The sequence below is a fragment of the Macaca mulatta genome, chromosome 4, assembly GCF_049350105.2.
Source record: "Macaca mulatta isolate MMU2019108-1 chromosome 4, T2T-MMU8v2.0, whole genome shotgun sequence".
NCBI classification, from domain to species: Eukaryota; Metazoa; Chordata; class Mammalia; order Primates; family Cercopithecidae; genus Macaca; species Macaca mulatta.
In genome coordinates, this window is record NC_133409.1 from 172,799,980 (window position 1) to 172,807,161 (window position 7,182).

At 44.1% G+C, this 7,182-nt stretch overlaps 1 pseudogene; it reads left to right on the forward strand.

Moving 5' to 3' along the window:
* The first annotated feature begins 309 nt into the window (after positions 1-309).
* On the forward strand, positions 310-1,458 carry LOC100426776 (ribosomal protein uL30-like; annotated as a pseudogene).
* Positions 1,459-7,182: the final 5,724 nt, after the last annotated feature.

The window sequence follows — 7,182 nt, forward strand, 5'->3', positions numbered from 1 at the left end:
CTCCTGAGTAGCTGGGATTACAGGCATGCACCACCACACCCAGCTAATTTTGTATTTTTAGTAGAGACAGGATTTCTCCATGTTGGTCACGCTGGTATTGAACTCCTGACCTCAGGTGATGCACCTGCCTCCGCCTTCCAAAGTGCTGGGATTACAGGCATGAGCCACCATACCCGGCCACGACTTTCTTTTTTTAAGCCACAAAACAAATCTCAATGTTTTCCTTGTAAAGAATACTTTTGACCACAAATGTCGCTCTTTGGGGTATGACAGCAGTAACTACTTTGAAAAACCACCAAATACACTAGAAAGATGGTGGAGCAAGAGCAAAGAAAAATTCCTTTGGTTCCAGAAAATCTCCTGAAAAAGAGGAAAGCTTATTGAGCCCTCAAAGCCATTCAGGCAAATCAGGCACTTTTGGCAAAGGATGAGCAGAGGAAAGAAAAAGGGCTCAGGTTTAAGTGACTGGAATTTTTTCTAGATGATTCCTGGTGGCAGAAACATGACAAGGTGCACCTCAGACAACTAGAAGTGAAACCTCATGCCTTAGAATTGCCAGATAAACATTCCTTGGCCTTGCCCTTCCTTCCTTCCCTCCCTCCTTCCCTCCCTTCCTTCTTCCTTCCTTCCTTCCCTCCCTCCCTCCTTCCTTCCTTCCTTCCTTCCCTCCCTCCCTCCCTCCCTTCTTCCTTCCTTCCCTCCCTCCCTCCCTCCTTCCTTCCTTCCTTCCGAGTCTCACTCTGTTGCCCAGGCTGGAGTGCAGTGGCACGATCTCAGCTCACTGCAACCTCTGTCTCCTGGGTTCAGGCGATTCTCCTGCCTCAGCCTCCCCAGTAGCTGGGATTACAGGCACCCACCACCACGCCTGGCTAATTTTTGTATTTTTAGTAGAGATGGGGTTTATCCATGTTGGCCAGGCTGGTCTCAAACTCCCTATCTCAGGTGATCCTCCTGCCTTGGCCTCCCAAAGTGCTGAAATTACAGGCTCCTTGGCCTTTGTTGTACTCATTGAAAAGATTAATGGTGTGAGTTTACTGGTGCAGAGAACCATTGCAAGGCTTCGCCTGAAGAAAATTTTTAGTGATGTCTCTGTAAAAGTCACTCCCCATCACTTAAAAATGCTTCATATGTGACCCAGGGATTTCCACCTGGGAAGTTTGTCTGGGAACTCATTTTGAAATGTCGACAAGCCACAGTCGAAAATAAGACCATCCCTCTGACAGACAGCACAGTGATTGACGAGTACCTGGGGAAGTTTGGTGTCATTTGCTTGGAAGACCTCATTCATGAAATTGCCCTCCCCGGAAGTATTTCCAGGAGATCTCATGGTCCTTGCACCCTTTCCACCTCTCAGTGGCTTGTCTCACTGCCAAGAATAGAGTGGGCTTCCTCAGAGAGATGGGCTTACCTGGCTCTCAGGGTGAATGCATCAATCAGCTCATCCACCAGCTGAACTAGAGCCAGAATATCTGAAAGCACAGTGCAGGGGAAGCATGTGTTTTTGTTTTTTTGGGAATTATTATGAATTAATAATCTTCGGAGAAGATTATTTCCTGTTTTACCTTCAAAAACAGAAAGGAAAATTCAAAGAAAAGACAGTAGGTTATGTTCATGGCAAGCACCTCTCATCACAGTCCAGTTCCAAGGAAAAATTCCAATATTTTCTACATTGGCTGCCACCTCGTCTGAAATCAGCACATGCCATGGAGGAAGGAGTCCTGCTTTGTCGTATCTTCTATCTTAGGGTTTAATTGTTGCTGAATGAGTAACTCAAGCATTTGTACAGGCTCCCTAAGACTCCTGTAGCAATGGACCAAGCCCAGGGACATAATTGAATCTGGAGATTTCTGGGGCCTTGTTTTGAAAAGACTTGAAATACATGTAGTAAGGCACAAAAGTTCAGTTGTCTCTGCTGTGGAAAAAAAAAAAAAAAAAAACCCACACCAGGTATGGGGGTTTTAGGATCTACCAATAACTCATTATCTTAAAGGTTAAGAGCCTTGATCTAAAAATCACTGGAAAAATGAGATCAAGGGACCAGTAAAATGGGCCAGATTCTTTCACTGTGAATATGAACTTTCAATGTCCCACTGAAACATGAGATATTTCCTGGCTCTTCCTCTTCAGGTTCTAAAAGATATAAAGTCTTTAGCCTGCAGAAGGTAATCTAAAAGCCTGAACCATTGAAGAATAGTCCTTGAAGTAGCCTCCTGCCTTAAAACACAGATCCCAGCTATCAATTAAGTCTTTATTCTGCACTTGAGCCTTCACTGGCAGAACTGTGTCACACTCTTGTAGGCACCTAATAGTCCCATAGATTTTTTTTTTTTTTTTTTTAAATAAACATAGAAATTGTCCTTTCTGGTCATAAAGCTTGAAACTTAATTTGTTTTATCTGAGTTCCTTTCTCAGGAAAGGATTCCCAGGCTTCTCAAAGAAAGTATCAAAGAATTGAAACTCACCAGATCACCACAATGAGATGCCAGACCCCTCATTTATCATGATTGCTTCCTTTCCCCTCCCTAGTTCTTGTTTTCTTACACATTGTAACATTTCTTCCCTCCTACATAAATCCCTAGTTTTAGTAGTTTTAGTTGGTCAAGGAAATGGGTTTGAGACAGATCTCCCATCTCCTTGGCTGCAGCACCCAATTAAAGCTTTTTTCCTGGCAATACTAGCCTCTCCACCATTGGCTTTCTGTGCGGGGGAGCAATAGGGGTTTTGGTAACACGAAGAAGAAAACTTCCCAAGTGTATTGTTATAGGACTGAGTACCATGGGAGAAATGGAAATGATAGACATTATCCCTGGATGAATCAGAAATGACATGAATCACATCGCCAAGACCTGTTGGAGAAGTTTGGGATCATGACAGATGAACTACTCAGAGCCTTGGGAAACATAGATAGACGATGATGAGCCCAATTTCTCCACCTCTGGCAGAGGGCGATGGGGTTGTTATAACTTGTGCTGACAAAGAGGAAAAGTCTCCTCTCATCCGCCCCTCGGTGATGGGATGAAATTATAAAAGCTGTTGTTTTACATGGGGATGTCTGTGTGGCGGAAGCATTGCAAACCCCCACAGCATGTCTGTTTGCTGTGCCTTTTCCTTTTCTCTTTGCTTGTGCAAACTGTGCTGGGGTTGTTTTGTTTTTTGTTTGTTTTTGTTGTTGTTGTTTTAGACAGAGTCTTGATCTGTCGCCCAGGCTGGAGTGCAGTGGCTCAATCTCGGCTCACTGCAACCTCCACCTCCCAGGTTCCAGTGATTCTCCTGCCTCAGCCTCCCGAGTAGCTGAGATTACAGGCGTACGCTGCCACGCCTAGCTAATTTTTTGTATTTCAGTAGAGACGGGGTTTCTCCGTGTTGCCCAAGCTGGTCACAAACTCCTGAGCTCAGGCAGTCCGCCTGCCTCAGCCTCCCAAAGTGCTGGGATTACAGGCATGACCCACAGCGCCCGGCTGCAAACTGCTCATTTTAAAAGATTCCTCCAAATCCATAATCTTGTCCATGAATACTCCAGTATCTGTTGATCTTTTCCTAGTTTGATTCTAGAACTAATGATCATGGTGCCCTTCACCATGGCTCTCTGTTTTATCATCTGTGTGTCCCATCTTTTCTAGCCGGTTTGCAGTTTCTACTGGTAGAAACTATATTTGAATTTAATTTTTGCTTGTTAGGTTTTCCTTTTAGGGCCTTTCCCATAGGATGAGTGAGTTAAAGAACTAATACATGCTTGATTTTTTCTATATGTCAGCCTTGGAAATTCTATTTTCTTGGTGATTTGAGACCGTCCCAACTTCCTCCCTTGAATGTTTTTTTGAGACTCTGTTAAAACAAAACTCATATCCCAGTTTTTGTTTTGTTTTGTTTTGAGACAGTCTTGATCTGTCATCCAGGCTGGAGTGCAATGGAGCCAACTCAGCTCACTGCAACTTCCGCCTCCTGGGTTTATGCAATTCTTGTGCCTCAGCCTCCTGAGTAGCTGGGATTACAGGCACGTGCCACCATACTTGGCTAATTTTTTTTTGTATTTTTAGTAGCGAAGGGGTTTCACTATCTTGGACAAGCTGGTCTCAAACTCCTGGCTTCAAGCGATTCTCCCTCCTTGGCCTCCCAAAGTGCTGGGATTACGACGTGAGTCATTGTGCATAGCCAAGTCCCAGTTTTTGATTCAGAAAACGTGATCATGGTGGCTTATCCTAGCAATTCTCCAATATATCAATTTTTATCAAAGGATTGATTGCTGAACAATTTCCAAGTGAGTTTTAACGGCCAAAGCTCCCCTCTTACAGGAGAGGCAAACACTGTGGTCCACACTGACCCTTGCTCTCCTAGTCAGCAAATTGTATTCTCATTATCATCTAGAAAGGTGAGTACCATGATAATTAGTTTCTAACAAGAAAAGCCTGAGGTCACCTCCCTTAAAAGAATGTGCTACTGTGTTGGTTTCTGTTGATCAGCAGGACACGCATTTTCAGTTGTTCCCAGGAATATTGTTGGGTTTTTTTTGCTGATGTGGTTTAACTTATGATCAATGACTCTTATGTCTCAAGGATGCAGCCAGAGTCTGGGGTCTTGAGCTTTGGGTGACCCTACCTTAGGGTGAGGCCCCTACTTCTCAACTGAGAATTTGACCTAATTTACACTGACCTTTGTATAAAGCAGAGGCTGCTGCTGGCTGCACAAGAGAATGTAGGAATAGGCCAAGAAAGCATTTTTTCTTGGTTCAAACGTCTTGAATCCACCTGGCTGTGAAGGTAGACATGTGGATGAAGTTTTAAACAATGGGTTTTAATCTTGTACAAACCAGAATCCTTTTGAGAGTGAAAAGGGATACTAAAAACAATTTAAAAAAAAATTAATTGACCTACAATAGGAACAAGCTGGGACTATCCCAGGAAATATAACATTCGAAAGCTCCGAACCTTCTCTAAATAACAACTCACAGATGCATTTGCTCACAAAATTGTGCACATAAGTTTTGAGGTTTCATAGAAACCTCCTGAAACCAACTGAGGAATCCAACTGAACTGGCGAGAGGAACCAAAGACTAAAAATCCTGATTTGAAAATTCTGTAATTTACTTTGTTCCAGAAATCTTGCTATCTGTAAACATTATAGCCTAGGCAACATAAGCTAGACTCTGTCTCTACAAAAAAATAAAAACACTGGCCGTGTGCGGTGGTGGCGGTGGTGTGCACCTGCAGTCCCGGCTACTGAGGAGGCTGAGGAAGAAGGATTGCTTGAGCCTGCAGGTTGAGGCTGCAGTGAGCTATGACAGTGCCTCTGCACTCCAGCCTGAGCGACAAAGCAAGACCGTCTCAAAACAGCAACAACAAAAACTTTTGTTCATCCTTTCCATGACTCAGCATTTATTTATACATTGATTGATTGGTTGATTGATTGATTGAGACACAGTTTCACTCTGTCGCCCAGGCTGGAGTGCAATGATGTGGTCAGACGTGAGTCATTGTGCATAGCCAAGTCCCAGTTTTTGATTCAGAAAACATGATCATGGTGGCTTATCATAGCATTTCTCCAATATATCAATTATAGCTCACTGCAGCGTGGAGTTGCTGGGTTCAAGCGATCCTCCTGCCTCACCCTCTCAAGCTGTTTTATTTATTTTTATTTTGTAGAGATGAGATTTCCCTATGCTATCTAGACTGGTCTCGAACTCCTGGGCTCAAGCACTCCTCCCGTCTCCAGCACTCCTCCCGTCTCCACCTCCCAAAGTGTTTGGATTACAGGTATGAGCCACCGTGCCTGGCCAACATACATTTATTGATCACCTGCTGCTTAAGCATTTTGCTGGATCATGGAAAGACAAGAATCATTAGAGTCCTTTCCCTTGAGGCACGATCCTTCTTGTTTGAAAGGCGGATAATTGCAATGCTTCACTAGGAGTATTAGTAAAGTACTGCCATGGCTTAAGGAAGAACATTCTTAATTGAATTTCTGGATTATCTTTTTGAGTCCATCTTATTTCTGGGGCTGGCAAAGGAGATGACACCTGAATTGAGTTTTGAAAGTTTAGAGATATGGGCCGGGCTCAGTGGCTCACGCCTGTAATCCCAGCACTTTGGGAGGCTGAGGCGGGCGGATCACCTGAAGTTGGGAGTTCAAGACCCACCTGACCAACATGGAGAAACCCATCTCTACTAAAAATACAAAATTAGCCGGGCATGGTGGTGCATGCCTGTAATCCCAGCTACTTGGGAGGTTGAGGCAGGAGAATCATTTGAATCTGGGAGGCAGGGGTTGCAGTGAGTCGAGATCGCGCCATTGCATTCCAGCCTAGGCAACAAGAGCGAAATTCTGTCTCAAAAAAAAAAAAAAGTTTAGAGATATGTTGCTAGTGATAGAAGACTGATAAAAATGTCCAACGGGTGTGAAGCAACCAGTTCTTCGCATTTGTTCCAGATGCAGAAATGAGAGTAAATCTCACAAGCTTGAAGACCAGTACCATTGCTAGGCAGCATAGGACAGGGGTTAAGAATGCAGTTTCTTTTTTCTTTTTCTTTTTTTTTTTTTGAGATGGAGTCTTGCTCTGTCGCCGGGCTGGAGTGCAGTGGTGCGATCTTGGCCCTCTGCAACCTGTGCCTTTCAGGTTCAAGCCATTCTCCTGCCTCAGCTTCCCAAGTAGCTGGGACTACAGGCGCCCGCCATCACACCCGGCTAATTTTTTGTATTTTTTCAGTAGAGATGGGGTTTCACCATGTTAGCCAGGATAGTCTCAATCTCCTAACCTTGTGATCAGCCGGCCTTGGCCTCCGAAAGTGCTGGGATTACAAGTGTGAGCCACCGCCCCCCGCCTGCCCAGCTAATTTTTGTATTTTTAGTACAATGGGATTTCACTATGTTGGCCAGGATGGTCTTGATCTCTTGATCTCATGATCCACCCGCCTCTGCCTCCCAAAGTGCTGGGATTATAGGCATGAGCCACCACGCCTGGCCAAAATTGCAGCTTCTTAATCCAGTGACCAGGTGTAATGGTTAGTTTTATGTGTCAACTTGGTGAGACCACAGTACCTAGTTATGTAATTAAACACTAGTTTAGATGTTGTTGTGAACGTATTTTATAGGTGTATTTAACATCTGCATCAGTTGACTTTAAGTAAAGCAGATTATCTTCCATACTCTGGGTTGGCCTCACCCACTCATTTGAAGGCCTTAAGAGCA